Source organism: Lissotriton vulgaris, chromosome 2_2, assembly GCF_964263255.1.
Source record: "Lissotriton vulgaris chromosome 2_2, aLisVul1.2, whole genome shotgun sequence".
NCBI classification, from domain to species: domain Eukaryota; kingdom Metazoa; phylum Chordata; class Amphibia; order Caudata; family Salamandridae; genus Lissotriton; species Lissotriton vulgaris.
This window is the reverse complement of record NC_141688.1, coordinates 36,418,490-36,437,061: the sequence shown is the minus strand read 5'-3', so window position 1 is coordinate 36,437,061 and position 18,572 is coordinate 36,418,490.

Here is an 18,572-nt window from a genome sequence, read left to right as displayed (position 1 = left end):
CGGAGCTCTTTCCACTCTTCTTACCAGGCATATCTGCGTTCTGTTTTATCTTTGCCTGTTTTCCAGTAACGACTCGGACTCCAGCTACGCCTTGACGACTGAAACAGAAAAAACAACGATTACACATTCAAAAACTGTAGCTTGTTCCCTTGAGGGCTCACGAGCGACGAGTGGTGCAGCCTTCAGAGCGCAGGAACAAGAGGACGCCTGCCTGGATTCCCGCGCCTTTTATCTTGCAGCGGGAAGGCGGGGCAGCATCTCCATCCCGCCCAAAAGTGCACGAACTTCCGGGCGGGTGTTTAGGACAACCCTTTTAGGCGGCGGAGGCGTGCTCCAGCCACGCCACTATGGGCATACCGGCCGGGGACACGCCCCCCGCCCGCAAAGGTTTCCCGGGGGGATCGGGGAACCTAGCCATACGTTCGGGGTGACCGAGAGGTCTCCCCTTTCCATTCACTTTCAAATGATTAACATGTGTAAGCTAAAAGGGGCATACCTAGAAAAGGAAAACATAATAATCATAAAAATGAGTCCTTCTGGCAACTTACGTTGATTTTGCACTTGAAAGAAGCAATTACAGTTTTTGAAATGTGGAGAGAGCACATTATGGGTGGAAATCAAAATTGATTTACAGTAACGGGGAAGATAATTTTTTGGACACACATGTAAACATCAAAATAGCAAACGCCATACATTTGCTCTAACATAGAACAAAGAGGATTGCTAAACAAGCATTGCTGCCCAGCACAATGAGACCCCCTTAAGAACCTGTACCCTAGGATGAGATACCAATGCAGTCCCTCCACCCCCACACCGTGCAGCAAAAAGCACAGTATATCTGAAAAAACACCATTCTCTGTGCTGGCATGCTTTTTTCCACATAAGCATAGGCTTTGCTATAAATTCACAGACTACACCCACAGGACGTCGCTGCTGTTCGGACAAGCTTATTTTTTGCAAAATGTAGAAATGGATTCACATAGATGAAAAAAATATGGGAACAACAATCCCATTGGTACCTTCCCACATCATCCTACTAACAACCTTATGACCAGGCAATTGCAGGACCAACGGTTGATGGCAGCTGATGTCTGTTGGGCGGTATAGATCTGACCCAAAGTGGTGACACTGCCCTGCACTGGCTGTCCCCCAAAAAGCCTAAGAATTCTGTCATAATGTGCTTCCTTACCTCCCTGAGTGTATGGGTGTGTGTGCGATTTTGTGTATGTGGTTCTAATATGGTTGGGTGCTACAAAAGGATAGTTGTATTCAGGAAGGTTGTTGTCCCTTTTTTCCTTCGTGTTCCCCATCCCATCACTAGTCTTTGCTAGCCAGGTGTATGTCTGGTTGATGTGTTTCTGTTCACTTTCACTGCATGAAGCCAGTGCCTGCAGGTCAGCTTGTGACCTGAATGAAGGAACACATGAACAGAGGGATGCAACTAAGAACACAGCCACTGCTAAACATCTTCACACAGGACATAGGGTGGCAGAATCCTGTGCCTAACTCTGACCAGGGCAGCGAAGCCCAGCAAGAGTCCCACACTAACTGCCGAAGGTCTGGGTCAGAATCCTAAGCGGAATATTATGGGGCGACTGCCATCACCAAGGGAGACAGAGTGACTAGTTCCCATGGAGCTAAACCACACCTACAATGATATACACTTTGTACAGATAGGATTACTCCCAAGTTTGTGGAGCAGCAAAGCTGGCTCACAGAGCCAGTTTCATCTTTTTGAACAATGCTCTCTGGACAGTATAGAGGACAGGCCTTGACTTGGAGCAGAAAGCATGGGTGGTCCCTCCCCTCTGAATCAGTAGTGAACTTACCAAAGCAGAAAGAAAGAAAAGTCTGCTTTGCTTGCATCTGAAGAGCACAACGGATAAAGCCTGGTGAGGTGAGAACCTGGTTGAATGCACCCTGTGGCCCAGCTTTTAAAAGCGTTTCTTTGAGGACTGCTGTCTATGGAGAAGAGTCTACCCAAGACCCACTGACTGTCCAGCCAGAATCTAACCACAGCAGCATGATCACAGTAATTTCTCTCCTTACCTCAGAGGGAAATAGAGGGAGAGATCTCTGTTGTGCTGTGTCTGTATGGTGCAAGGGATGAGGCCAAGAACCTCTAGAGCAAACACCTTCTTGTGAGGATTGCTTGAAGCCTCTTCCTCTCTTGCCAGTGTCACTTCCCTTCACAACTGAGTCCAGGGCACTGTAGACCTTCAAGCTTTGATCAGCAGCCCATCACCAGGGAAGGCCACCACATCCCCAACCACCGCTTTGCACATAAGACTGTAGCCCTGGGTATGTCGCCTCAACCAACTGCCCTGCATCAAACTATCCCAGGTTCTTAAGACTGGAACAATCCCCAAAGCATCTGGTGTCAGGCACCGAGTCTGTCACGGTTGTTGTCCTCCAAGCCCACCCTAAACGTGGAGAAACAACAGTCAGTGACCAGTGAGACCGCTGCTGCACAGCCCAGAGACCAAGTGTGCCCAGAGACCAAGTGTGCCCAGAGACCACGCCCCGTAAGACCCCCTCCCCCGCATATCGGACATACATTGCTCTGCCGGGCAGAGGCTCATAAAAGCAGGTACATCTTTCGCTCTACCGAGGGACCGGCACATTTGCTTGTAGAAGTGCTGTACCAAAGGTTAGCCAAAGAACCCCAATCACTGCTATGCTACTGTACTAGTTTTACCAGGTTATTTAACTTACCGGGAATCGAATGCCCCCACATTATAAAAGAAATAGAACTGACGGGAGTGTATCGTGTTCTATCCCACGACATTCTCTAAAGGTCACACTTCACTGTTAGATCTCGCAACCCGGAAAGTCAGAGCCTAAAAAGAAGGTAGTTGGCAAGTCAGGGAGCTCAGAGGAGCATCTGATCTTGTGGCTCTCGGTTAAAGTTACCATTTGTAACTGATTTACAGTGGTTTTCCCAAATTCCACTGCTCTGTTCCCAACTGGTCTGTATCACCGATTTAGGAGGAATAATACGTGTATCTTTTACACTGGCACAGTGTCCTCCTACACGTCAGTGTAATGACCCGTGCAGGGGTCACCGAGTATTGGAAAGCTGCAGTTATTCTTTTGATCCGATGCAAAACGAATGTACTGCAGTGCATTGCAGCCATAAAAAACTAAACTCGGAGCAAACAAATGTGTGGCAGTATTCTATTGCAAACACAAACAATAAATTGCTTCTCTTCAAAGTGCGAAAAAATGAAACATTGTTCATCAAAAAGGGTATGTATATCTGCTATATTAAAATGCTATCTCCAATTGTATTTTTAAATAAAAAAGGAGGGGTCACAATACACACCAAATATACCAAATATGGTGTGTATTTTAACTTTTCGAGTCATTAGTGGCATGTGACATGCCAAACCAACCCTAATACAAAGTTTACATTTCTCCGATATGCAGACACCACTCTCCATCCGTTTTCTCACTCTCCTTATTACTTCCATAAAACGGTAATTTGTTTCCAGTCAGTCAGAATCACCTGCACTTTCACAACAAGATCCCCAGTGCAGCTAGACATCTGCAATCCATTCATTCAAGTGTTTGCCTGGCTTCTGTCCTACACAGCATCTTTTGTCTTGTGTCTGCTTCTTGGCTAAAAGCAGTTTACTCTTCTGTGTCGCAGACTGCAGACTTAGACACCTCTAGGTGCTCACAATAAAACAAGGCAGAGTAGTGCACATTGATTTGATCAGGATCCAGTGCTTTATTTTTAAAATAATAGGTGCTAGCGCCCAAAAGAGCTGTCCTGATACCCACGGCCAGTGCTATGAAATGTCAGCGTGCCTTATACCAAGGGTGCGTAGTACTTAATCCACCTCAGGCCTCTTTCGTTCACTGCCAGGTACTCGATGCCTTTTTATTCAATCTTACCAGTTCTCCCTTGGTGACAGATTTTCTGTCTTTCTCTTACTCCGTTTCACAGTTTTGTATGTTTTTCCCTCTCTTGTGCTTCAAAAATGTTTGATAAGATTCCCAAATTGAGCACTGTTGGAATCATGTAATTTGGTCAAGTACAGATGAGGTGTTTCAAAGTAAGTCTGATGATGCTGAAAATTATAACCTAGCCATTAGACTAAAGTCCCTCCATAACTCACTCTTCTCAAACTCTAGAAGATGAAGTCAAAGGAATGGAGAAACCATCTGCTGTATGACTGGTGGAGTGAAAGTAGTAATGCCTGTGATGTAAAATCGGCAAGGTCATCTGAACAGCGCTCTTCTTTTATGTTTGAGGGCTTGATATTGATGTTTTCCTTCCATGGCATCTATGTGTGAAAGAACGAAGTCAAGTTCTGAGACAGATTTGGAAACTCTTGTGGAAGAAGAAATTGCCGGCGAGCATGAACATTTTGATGCATATGCAACCTACACTCATCTGAAAACAAAATCTCAATTTCAACGGTGATTGAAAATAAAGTAAATGATGGTGCAGTAACACACAGAGATGTTGAAGACCTAAAGAAAGGGGTGGCATTACATGCACTTTGGAAGAAGAAAGTAAATCCTTGAAGCCAAGAAAGTCAGTTGTGGCACTGGTACCGATTTTTCAAAATCTCCAGTTTTTAGGACCATCCAGGTATACGCATTGTCTATCATGCGCACTGCGAGTGGGGGAAACAGCATTTACAACAAGGTTTTTACCACGTTGTGACTTTACCACGCATTTTTAAGCACGCACGTTTTTACAACATGTATGTTTTTACAACGGATGCCATTACCATGTATTTAAGGTAAGGTCTCCCCCCACCAAATATATTGTTTTTTAAATAATGAATAAACAGTGTGTGGTAATGGCATCCGTTGTAAAAACATACACGTTGTAAAAAAAATGTGTGCTATAAAATGCTTGGTTAAGGCTTGCGACCTATTTCCCTGCGTTGTTCTGTCGTACAGCCGCTATAGACTCTTCTGAAACGCATAAATGACGTTTAAATTGTAGTGAATGATTTATATGTATCTTTTGCTTGTGATTTTCAAGAGAGTATCATTTCAACAAACACAATATGATTGTTACTTGGGAGGTTTGGTAATGTAATATCGAGGATGAAATATTGATAGGTAAGTATGTATATTTTTTCTATACCTTACTTTATATCTACAATACAAACCTTGAAGATACGTAGTCGTGGGATTAATATGACAAGTAAAATGTAGAGTGAGGTATTAGTAAAACTTCTGTAATTCAGTGGAATGTGGACAACTATTTTCACATTTAATAATATGTAGTGGATAATTATGGGTTTTTGCTCAACAATGGATTATATTTTAGGCTTTTCTGTAGCTACAAAACAGAAGGTTGGTCAGAATAGATCCATGCTAGTTTTTAGGTCTCGCCTGTCAATGCGCATGCGCATTGAGCTTGCGAGACTATAGGGGCTTAAACAGACTTTAACCAACTTGCGATTCCATAGCGATTCCTTGCAGTGCCCGTCAAATTTAAGCTCAATGCGCAAGCGCATTGACATTAAAAGCGCGTGCACATGAAAGCGACAAGGCTCCCTCCCACGGCTATCCCCAACCCCAGCCGCCAGCACCTCCCCCGCTCTCCCCGCACAAGGCCAGGCTCGCATTTCTCCTCCCCCCTCCCCAGCCGCCAGCACCTCCCCTCTCTCTCCCTGCACACAGCCAGGCTCGCATTTCTCCTCCCCCTCCCCAGCCGCCAGCACCTCCCCTCTCTCTTCCTGCAGTTTCACGGCCGTGTCTCGTCTTAAACCCGCATTTGAGATCTTCGCATTGAATACTAAAACCACCGCCTCAGCCTGCACAACTCATTTAGCAGAAAGGAACGGGCTGCAACTTGCAAAACTCCACGACTCCAAGCGCCACCGCCTCAGCCTGCACAACTCATTTTTTTCCCAGTGAAACAGACTATTTTGTAAAAAGAATTCGCCAGCCTTCGCCATCTGTTCCCTAGCCCCCAGCCGCCAGCACCTCCCCTCTCTCTCCCTGCACACAGCCAGGCTTGCATTTCTCCTCCCCCTACCCAGCCGCCAGCACCTCCCCTCTCTCTCCCTGCAGTTTCACGGCCATGTCTCGTCTTAAACAGGCATTTGAGATCTTCGCATTAAATACTAAAAGATGTTGGAAGCCTCATGTTCTTAAAAAAAATTGTAATAACTAACACACATTGGCAGCCCTCTATCTATTTCGTGTGCCTTGATGGAGTGGGGGGCTGTGGGGGCTTTGAATGCAGCTTTCCTTTGCAGGCTCAGTTTGAAGCCCTGCTCTTAACTATGCAGCCTCGACACTCGGTACAAACGGAGTAGCAGCAGAAAGGAACGGGCTGCAATTTGCAAAAGTCCACGACTCCAAGCGCCACCGCTTCAGCCTGCACAACTCATTTAGCAGAAAGAAACGGGCTGCAACTTGCAAAACTCCACGACTCCAAGCGCCACCGCCTCAGCCTGCACAACTCATTTTTTTACCAGTGAAACAGACTATTTCTTAAAAAAAATTCGCTCACACCCTCACTCATACTCACACCGTCACCCTCACTTACCCTCACACACCATCACACACCCTCACATCCCCTGACCCTCACATCCACTCACCCTCACACTCACACCGTCCAAGTCCACCCTCCAACTCCACCCTACAACACCACCCTACAACTCCACCCTCCAACTACTACTCCACCCTCCAACTACTAATCCACCCTCCAACTCCACACGTAAATAGTGTTAGGCAACATTTATTTCAATAACTAGACATCGGATTACACACTTGTAGGTATTCAAAAATTAAAACTTAATGCTTCACGAGGACAGTGCACCAATTAATACATAAAAATGCAGAAAGGGATTGTAAAATATAAACTTTTTTACAAAAACAATAAATGCAAACAAAATAGGTAAACATCTGAATACACAGCGAGTAATAGAACAATTTAAAAGGGGACAAAGCCATCTAAAGGACACGAATTCACAACATAAAGCAGTTACTAAAGTAAGGAAAAATAAATAAACCATTAAACAATGGCGGGAATAATCCACAAAACAAAGAAAGTGCGTAATCACGAGAGCACGAGACTTCACAGCCTAATTGCAATTCTTCCAGAAGTACAATAAAGTATTCCGCTCAAACTACCCAAAAAAAAAACAATTAATAAAGGTGGCTACATATGTATTCTTTGCCACAATTAATACGCATCTGTGGTCGAAAATTTAAAAGGAGGTAAACATTGTCTCTAATGAGCAAACACAGACAAAATGACTGCGCATCTATGTTAATGCAAGCAAAGCTTTTGCAGTGCGAATTGATGTGTACCTTACAAAAAAATGATAACTTTTTACATGCATAATATAAAAAAAGTTACTGATGTGTTTGTTTTTTGACTCAGCGCTAACAACAGCATCAATCAACATTACATAGGTCTCTATTAGCTTCTGAAACAACGCTTCAAAACATTAATACATTTGAAGTGTACAATATTCACGGAGAAAAAATGATCACTTATAGGCATCATCACAACAACTCACACTTACACCCACTCACATCCTCACCCACCCTCACCCTCAGCCTCACACACCCTCCCTCATTCTCACCCTCCCTCACACCCTCACACACTCTCACAACATCACACACCCTCAATCACACTCACACCCTCACACACCATCACTCACCAACACACCCTCACCCACAACCTCAACACCCTCACCCTCACACACCCTCACTCACCCTCACACACCATCACTCAACATCACCCCCTCACCCCCTCACCCTCACACACCCTCACCCTCACACACCCTCACCCTCACCCACAGTCAGACACTCAACCTTCAAACTCGCTCACCCTCACTCACCTTCACACCCTCACAACACTCACCCTAACTCACCCTCAAACTCTCACCCTCACTCACCCACACCTATCATCACACACTCTCACACCCCATTACCCTCACCCCCTCATCTTCACACACCCTCACCCCTCCCCCTCACAACCTCACTCATACTCACACCGTCACCCTCACTCACCCTCACACACCATCACACCCCCTCACACCCCCTGACCTTCACATCCACTCACCCTCACACTCACACTGTCCAAGTCCACCCTCCAACTCCACGCTACAACTACAATACCACCCTACAACTCCATCCTTCAACTACAACTCCACCCTCAAACAACTAATCCACCCTCCAACTCCACACGTAAATAGCGTTAGGCAACATTTATTTCAATAACTAAACATCGGATTACACACTTGTAGGTATTCAAAAATGAAAACTTAATGCATCGCGAGGACAGTGCAGCAATTAATACATCAAAATGCAGAAAGGGATTGTAAAATAAAACTTCTAAAAAAAAACAATAAATGCAAACAAAATAGGGAAACATCTGAATACACAGCGAGTAATACAACAATTTAAAAGGGGACAAAGCCATCTAAAGGACACAAATTCACAACATAAAGCAGTTAATAAAGTAAGGGAAAATAAATAAACCATTAAACAATGGCGGGAATAATCCACAAAACAAATAAAGTGCGTAATCACAAGAGCACGAGACTTCACAGCCTAATTGCAATTCTTCCAGAACTACAATAAAGTATTCAACTCAAACTAACCAAAAAAATCAAAACAATTAATAAAGGTGGCTTCATACGTATACTTTGCCATTAATTAACATACATACTACTTTATAGTCATTCAAATGGTATTGAAAACATAACATTTATTTTGGATAAAAAAATACATGTTTTGAAAAGTATAAGCTTACACTCCATAAGTATTGCTTTAAAATTTTATAGTACTTAAAAAAACATAGATAAGGAATTGCTGCTCATACGCATCAAAACATGTAGGTTTCAAACTATACAGCAAATATAGCTTCTACGTACCATTACAATAAGTACTAATATTTAAAGGTGGTCGACAATCACAAAATATACGAATAACAAAAAAAATAAAAACATAAATACAATTTAAGCAACACAAAAACACAAGGAAGAATAAAAGAAAGTACCGTCTAAATAACACATTGTCGAACTGAACAAATATAGCAACATGTGGGAAAAGTACATCCAAAAACTTTTTCTTTATGACATACATTACATAAAAGTAAGCAAAAAACATTAAATAAGGAAAATTAGAAACATTCCATAAAAGTACAATAGGTACATACACATGCCAAGTACGATCGCAAACAAAATTCTTTAAAATACATTACTAAACATTAGTAAAATTACTAAATATATATATAGCAGAGAAACACTAGGTAAATAACACAAAAAAAATTTAATTGACAACTTACCTGTCAAACGACGCAGCTACAACCCGGGAAGCACGACGCGCCTTACACATACGCCGGTTCGTGAAGATCTGGAAGTTTCCCAATTAACGTGACGCAATTGCAACACTACGTAGGAAAACGTTGCAATTTGATTGGATGGAATACACGTCAATCAAAATGCAAAGTAAATCAGGAAAATAAACTAGAACGCTAACCTAAAAAACATAGGTAGCGTTATGGCACAGGGTAGCGTCTGCCATTTTTATGCACAGAAAAAAATAAAAAAGGGACTAATTCAAAGACTATGCCAAAATCCGGACTCAAAACGCACACAAATACAAACTCACACAGCCACACACACACAAGCTCACAACAACACAACAACACACACTTACAACACACTTACAGTCACCCCCACTCACTCACCCTCACACCCTCACTCACCCTCACACAATTACCCTCACACACCATCACTCACCATCACCCTCACACCCTATCACCCTCACACCCCATCACCCTCACACACCACTCACCCTCACACACCATCAATCACTCACACAATAACCCTCACACACACTCACTTACCCTTACCCAATTACCCTCATACACCATCACTCACCATCACCCCATCACCCTCACACCCCATCACCCTCACACCCCATCACCCTCACACACCTCACTCAATGCCACAGCGTCACTCAACACCACAGCACCACTCAACACCACAGCAACACTCAACGCAACAGAACCCCTCAATGCCACAGCATCACTCAGCGCCACAAAATCACTCCGCACCACAAAATGCCACAGCACCCCACAACGCTACAGCACCACTCAGTGCACAGCATCCATCAACGCCCAAAAAAACAATGCCACAGCATCACTCAACGACACTGAACCAACCAAAGCCACAGCATCACTCAACGCCACAGCATTACTCCACACCACAGCATCACTCAATGCCACTGCATCACTCAACGGCACAGCATCACTCAGCACCACCACATCATCACTCAGCACCACCACATCATCACTCAACACCACCAGAGCATCACTCAGCACCACCACAGCATCACTCAGCACCACCACAGCATCACTCAGCACCACCACAGCATCAAACTGCACCACCACAGCACCACTCAGCACCACCACAGCATCACTCAGCGTAACAACAGCATCACTCAGCGCAACCACAGCATCACTCAGCGCAACAATAGCATCACTCAGCGCAATGCCAGCATCACTCAGAGCAACCACAGCATCACTCAGCGCAACCACAGCATCACTCAGCACCACAGCATCACTCAGCGCCAACACAGCATCACTAGTTCAAATATGTTTTCTCAATGTTTCAAAATGTATTCAAACTGTCAAACTAAATCTTAAAATTCCACTTCTGTTCTTGGATTTTCATCAAAATAAAACACACAAAACATAATCTTCACTAAATATATTTAATAAAGTTTAAGCTATTAGCAATATAAAATAAAATCCATTTTATTTACGTATTAATTATTTAAAAAAATTAAAAGCCATTGTTTTTTTTAATAGCAATACATATAAGTCACGTAAATACAAAACATGTTGCATTACAAATGCAAGAGGTGTGACATTTACAAAAGTTATAACTATTGGCTTTGTAAAGAAGAAAGCTAATAATTTAGCTATTTAGAAAAAAAAACACATAAATAAAAAAATAAAAATATTTTTAACACCAATAGCTCTAACCTTCCTATTGCGAGACCTATTGCATTTCCAATGCTTGTTTTCTTTCTGGCAATGTCTGCCATTCTCCTACATTCTCCATCTGTGCCACTGCCTGTTATTGGAGCCTATAATTTGGTTTTCGACCAACAATTCCCATTTTGTAACCGTCACAATGAATAGTTTACTGTCACATTTTTTTTTACAGTTTTGTGGGGTCAAGGTGAAAATGGCTTGGGGCAGATGTTGGCAGAACTAACTACTGGACTTTTTTTATTTCAATATCCAAACAGAATCTTCAGAAAGGTGAAAGAAGACAAACAAAGCGACATTAAGGAGCATCTGAGAACATAATAATTGAAGATAATGATTAGGCAAGTCATCCGTACGATTTGAAGGAGAAAAATAAGGTAGGAAATGTGTTTTTTAGGTCTCGCCTACGCAGCGCGCATGCGATCCATAGGAGACCTTTAGCCGTCGTGCAGCTCTTTTTCAAAGTACATACTCATGCTTGTGGCGGCATATGCCCTGCGGGAGTGCGCAGTGGTGCTCCACAAGCACGAGTATGTGCTTTGAAAAAGAGCAGACTGCTCTCCCCAGCGTGTGCGCACGCACCACTCGTGGGCTCACCTCCTGCTCCCCCTGTCACAATTAACTTTCGAGGCCGCGGGCCCGCGCTTGTATTTCAGTGCTTGTTCTAAGTAGCAACATACTTCTTCTTTGATGCTTTACATTACTATGTCCATTTTCTGTTTTGCACTCCCACTTTTTGTTTTTTATTATTTTTATTTTCGTACTTTCTATTTCTTTTCTATTATTGGGAAGCTTTTTCTATAATTATTGTTTCTTTCTTTTGACGCTGGGCTTCCTTTTGATAAGCCACCTCTAATAGTCTGTTCTCTTTGCTATCATCATGTCCCACAGGCCGCACCACCCGGGGACCTGGTCATCTAGCAAAAAAGGCTCTGACACGCTGCACCGCAGGTCACACAGTGGAATGCGGATTCCTTAAGCAACCCATTCGTTTCCCTGTGCCATGAGCTGTCTCTTTTACATTTTCACCCCGCTCGTCACTTTATAAGTGACCTGCTCATAGCTGTTCAATCTGATTCGGTCATCAGAGGGAGGACGTCACAAGCACGCGTCCAAGGTAATAGATACGTCTTGCAGTCGGCGGCTTTTCCTTATTGTTTGTAGCACAATAGTTAAAACTGTACAATGAAACAGTTTCTGCACTGATATTCTTAGGGCATTTTAAGTTTTCTGTAGCACTTATGCTTGCAGGTGATGCCGGTTTATTTCACTGATGTCACTGTCAGCCCTCATGGCACTCGTGTTACAGGCAACCACATTTCAAGTTGTTTGTGGCGCTTATGCTTGCATGTGATGCCTTTTTATCTCGGATGTTTTACTAAGGCTGTTGAGATTTTACTGTTAGTCCTTTGATTACGTGTATTATCGGCCACTGCATTCCTTACATTGATATTTATTGCATTCTTACTCGTGTCCCGCTTTTAACATGCACTCTAGAGCCACTTTGAGTTGTTTTTTTTTGTTGCAGATTTACATAGCGCTCACTCGACCCAAATGGTATTGGAGCGCGTTACATGAGCACCAGTTATGTTACAAAAGGACACAATCATTTTTTGGGGATGTTGGGATGACTGTCATGATTGCTATATGAAAGTATAGAGAAACACGGTTTTTAAGTTGCAGCTTTCCCTTCCTCGTTGTGCTCTTTGAAACTTTCATTTGCATTTCATTACTCTTTTCAGACATTATCTTTACATATCGCTTTCAACTTCTGTTTTCATCTCTATTAGGGGCGCACCGTTTGTCTGTGCTATATTTGTCTTACAAGCCATCTTTTTCTCCCTCTTGCAATCTATCACGTTGACTAGTCTGCTTGAGTGTAGGTGCGTATTTACTCCCTATTACGTATTCACTGTGTTTGTGCGCCATCACTTTATTGTCTTGTCCTTCCTTGTTCTTCTTTACCTGGGCACTCTTTACTCCTGCCTTTTCATTTTTTCTTATTCTGAGTGCGCTTCACTTGGTCGTGCCTTGCCCTGCCCGCACCCTGTCCAGTGTAGCAGTGTATGGCCACCCACCTTGATGGATACAGGGGTTGGACACACATGTTCTTTCTCCTTTTACTCATGTTAACATCCACCAGGCACCATTGAAGGGGGGGCATATTTTATCTAGTTTTCCATGACGCTAAAATGGATTTGCGCCACATGCTATTAACAGTATTATGTTGGGCCACGGCCAGGCCAATTGTATATTTTACAACATGGGTACTCACAAACCTTCTCTCAGGGGCCACATTTACAGTGTGGTTTGTGGCCGAGGGTCAGTGGGGGGGCAGGGCTACAGTAAAAAAGAAAACAAGCATTGGCATAGCCAATAGGTCTCGCCTTTGGGATCTTATAAGTATTTTGTGATGCAGAACAATATCCTTACTGCAATAACATTAACTGTTGCTTGGCCAAATACTTATAAGGTCCCAAAGGCAATACCTGTTGGCTATGCCAATGTTTGTTTTCTGGGTGGTGAACCCAGATTTTTCACCTTTTGCTGGACCCTGTATTTTTCTGGCTTAATGACTTCAGAGCGCTCTGCATGTTACCCCCGCTAACCAGTAGCAAAGTGCTTGTGTTTCCCCTTTAAACCTGGTCGAATTGGCATACTCCTAATTGGTATAGTTAACTAACCTATAAGTCCTTAGTATATGGTACAAAAGAGTATGCAGGGCCTGGAAGTTAAATGCCACTAGTGGACTGAAGCACTTATTGTGCCATTCACTAGAGTGGTAGTTAAACATGGCTTCACGACTATTTGGTGAAGCCTGACTGTAGCAATATAAACCTGCAATTCGACCTGTCAAAACAAACCCATTTGGCAGGCGAAAAAAACCTACCTTTTAATTATTAATAAATCATCCCTATGTAGAACCTTTCACCCACTAGGCAGTGTTATAGAGATTATATTTTGTTTCCATTTTAGTTTTCCTTTTGGATTTAGCATCCTTTTAAGATGGCGGTATGAGCCCCCCTCTCTCTTCCTTACCTTCCCCCTCTCCTCTCTACAGTGACCCACAATCCCTGTCCCACCCAACGGACTCTCTAAACCACACTTGGACGCATAGGCAAGCACCTTCTCCTCCTCCCTTCCCTTCCCCCAGCCAACACAGATAGCCATCATCGTAAACCTAAAATCTGACACACTAATTCTCCACTTAGGGGCACAGCCCATTCCTGTCCCCACTCCCCTCCACCCAGCAACTCATACCAGCACAGGATCCCCCTACTCTCCACCTAGATCACTCATCACTGGAGTCATAACACAGATCTCACCTGAGAGGATCTCCTAGACACCATCCATGAATCTTGTTGTCTCTAAACGAATGCAACCACTTCTTGAATGCAATGAGTTGTTATACTGATGATGCTGAAGATGTTACTATCTGTATACGCTCCATTCCACCTACCCTCTCCCCCCTTCTCCCCCATACTCCCCCATCTCTCCCCCCTCCAAGACCCCCTCTCATCAGCATACATATATATCCACCATGTTTCAACTACTCTAATGCATCATGATATACTGCTGTACCATTGTTTCACTGTTAGTTCCAGGGACACACATACTAGAATGCAATCTCCTTGCTTTATTATGTGCTTGTAGGGGACAACTCTTTTCCCCCAGAAAAATGAAAGATGTTATTCTGCATCTCAAGTAGAAGAAGAGAAGGCTAGTGTTCTATTATATAATCAGCATCTATTTTGAATTTAGTGAGAACTGGAGTTATCCTGGAAGCTGCTGTGAGCTATAACTGAGGTGCAGCACCGCAGGCCCCTTCATCCTAAGAAGGAAGATAACCATGCAGACAGATGTGTGCAGGCTTGCACACTCAGACGGACAGTATTAGTTAATGCACTGAGGCCGGCTTCCTGAGACATTACACCAAGGTATGGGGTTAGCAACACGCCAGGAACCTGATACTCTGCGGGACCGTTTATGCTTTGTAGACTCCAAGCCATGCAGAGTGTTCACCATTGGGCAAGAGTTGCAGTGTAAGTCTCCCAATCTAGATGCTGCATTACAAACATGTTACTCTGATTTGAAGGCCTTTTAGTGAATGTAGAACAGCAAGTACAAAGGCACACATTATGCGGGAAAAGTATTTTCCAACGCACAGAGTTTACACACTAATTTTACACTTCATGTCTGCAATTAATTTCTTGTACTCTGGAACCTTTTCAAAAAGTGCAAGTCTCAGGAGGTGATCCAGATGTGCATCAGTCAGTTTGTTTCTTAGTTAATTTTTTTAGAACACCCATTGTGGAAAAGGAACACTCGCATACACATGTGGAGTCAAACATGCAAGTATATTCTGTGCCATGGTAAAAAGAAGAGGGAATTTTTTGGATGGCATACTTTGCCAGAAATCTTCTGGTTCTTTCCCCAAGAAAGAGTTTTAAAGCACAGAGCTGTATTTCATGTCAATTAGTTCCATCTCAGCTTGAGCCCTTTTCAAACTAAGACGTTCAAGAGCTTCAAGATACCTTGCACTAACCATCCGTGGATTTTCTACAAGCCTGAAAAGTGGGGGAGAACTTTAAACTGAGAAAATCACCTCTAAATGTCCCCAGAAATGTTCTCCAGATAAGCATACAGATTGAGACTCAACAACATTTTCTGAGCTTTTCCAGCCATTTGGCAAGCCTGCAACTTAGGAAAGTGTGTGAGAGCACCATAGTTCAACTGCTCTCGGAACAGGTCAAGTTTATTTTTGAAGGAGTATATGGCACTCATCAATGAGGACACAAGTCTCTGTCAACCTTGAAGTGCTAGATTTATAGTGTTGAAATGTGAGAAAATATCACACAGAAAATGGAGCCTGGTGAGCCATTGCAAGTCATACAATTCTGGGAAGATCTGTCCTCGACTGATTACAAATTGAACAATTTTTGGAAGCAAAATAATAAACCTTTCTAGCACTCTGCCCTTGCTCAACCACCTAGCTCAGTATGCAACAACAGGTCTGCATGTTTAGTTTCGGAAACCTTCCGCAATAATTTAAAAAGTCTGTGGTTGAGTGCTTTTGCTCGAATATAATTAACAATTCTTCCTACTTGTTTGAAAAGATCATTTAGTTTTCCATGTTTTATTTTCACGCACAATGCGTTCTGATGGATTATGCAATGATAATCAATGAAAGTGGAAGATTGAAGTTTTTTTCTTAAAAGAGATACAGAGTCCCGCTCATCTTCAGTTATGGAGGGTGCACCTTCTGTAGTGATACTTACACGATTGTTCAATGGCTGTTGATGAGATTCAAAGAAAGTACACAAGATGGTCAATACATTCTCTCCTCTTGTGTGATGATGCAGTGGCAAAAGGCAGAGGAGCACTTTCTTCGGAATTATTTCTTGTTCCAAATACCTCACCCAAACCATTAACTGAGCCACATCACCTACATCTGTTGACTCATCAACAGCAATGCTAAAGAAAGGGGACAGCTTGACTGCGTTGATGACCTGTGCTAGAACATTGTCCTCCATTGACTCAATTCTACGTGTGCATGTGGAATTTGAAAATTGTAATGACTTATTTCCTTCATAATGTTGGATTTATTAGGATAATTGGCAAATAAAATGTCTCCTGCCGATAGAAACCTTCCCTTAACCAGCTCTGCCTCTGTAAATAAGTTATGTTTTGCAAGCAAGTAGCATTTTTGGAAGGATGCTGTGACAGGACAAGAAAAAGACAAAGCCAATATTTTCTGAATTAGAATGTATCTTTATTCTTTCTTCTTCTCCTTCTTAGCTTTTTGTCCTTCTATTCCTCAAATCTCATAGAGTTAACTTCACTCTTCTCCTCGTATTCCGATTCTGTTCTCCCAACCTTTGTCTCCTCGATGCCCTCGGGAAACAAAAACAGGTATACGGCAATTAGCACTCTATACTATTCAATGACATTCCCTCCACCAGTCACCGCTCGTGCCCTGAGCAATATACCAAGTCTGTGGTTTCATACCTTTTTATAGTCTTCCCAAGGGTGGTGCACCGTGGTTTGGGTGTCGAGGGAAATAAAATGCTGGTGTTTGACCTGGTTCTCCCTCTGGGGCTCCTCCTAACAGGGTTCCCTCAAGAACAGAGCCCAAAACACATAAGACAAGACCAAAATATCTTAATAGCTCGCTGTTAGACAGTACTTGCCTTGGACCGGGACTCCCGACCGGAGTCACGACAGCCATGTCCAATACGCCTTCCCTCAGGTTCTTTTCACCACGGCCCGTGTTCCTGTCTTCTCCTTACGTTCTGGGCTCTCCTCCTGTCACTGCCGCTTCATCTATTCCGCCTCGGAATCTGGGCTGCACACCTCCTCTACTCTCGATCCTCTCTCGTGTTTGTCTTTGTCTTCCTCCTGACTCCTCCTCTCTGTTTCCTCCTCACCACTTATGTTTTCGTCAGTTAACCGCTGCCCACAACACATCCGCTTCTGGGTCGTGATCAGTGGCGTGTGGTGACATTTGAAAGTGGTGAGGCGTAAAAGTTTGTGGGGAGAGGCCAATGGCGAGCAAGCGCAGCAAGCATGCCTGACCGCCATAAGGGGAGATTGGGGTGGTTTTTCCCCGAGAAAATTCTGAAAAAAGAGCAGTCAAATTGTGCATTTTCAAGCATATTTGAGAACGCGAGGTTAATAAAGCAAGTGTTAAATTATAGTTATGAGGTCAATAATGACGTCAATAATGCTCACTAATATTACTGCAAATAATCTCTGTGACACACTCACATTTCTCATATGTGAGGTCCTGTTTTGATCTAAAAGAAACTTTTAATATGGATGTTGCCAGTGCTTGAAATGGAAAAATAGAAGTGCAGGTACTCTGTACCAGCATGCCTGCTTGTTTCTGAGAAGTGCAGGTACTGTCCAATTAAAAGTATAGCATTTCTGTTGAGAAGTGCCTGTTCTCTCCCTCTCAAAATTAAAAAGTGTTGGTACTCCGTACCAGACAGTATTGGCCGATTTAAATCACTGGATGTTGCATGAAACAAAGACAGCATTTCTCTGAAAAACGTCTATAATAGCCTTTCCCACCACCTACATGCAAAATAAATCAATTGAAGGAAAATCGTATTTAAAACAGCTTGTTTAAAAATTATTTACTGTCATCAGGTCAAAAAGCCAGCTCTGCAGAACAGAGCTGGCTCCATAAGGGGACCCATGAAATTCTGAGGCATTGGGCCAGAGCTGAGCCCACTTTGCCCATGTTTTAAAATGTCTCTGACCAGGCCTGGTGTTTTTGTTTATGTCCTGAGACATGGATTGCATTTTATTTCTAGCATTTGGAAGCCCCTGCTTTCATAAAACCACTTTACATAGGCTTTAAGCCATTTTCAGGCCATTACTAATAGCGTGTTTTCAGATCTCATGTGTTAATGAATAATCCACACAGCATTAGCACTGCATTAATGGCATCCATTCTGAGTTTACGTAATTGAAGATGGCATCATTCCTGTATAAATGGGATTTATCTGCGCTCAGCACTTTCCCGGCCTCAGTGACCTGTGATGTCTGAAGCGAGACAGGACGTCACCGG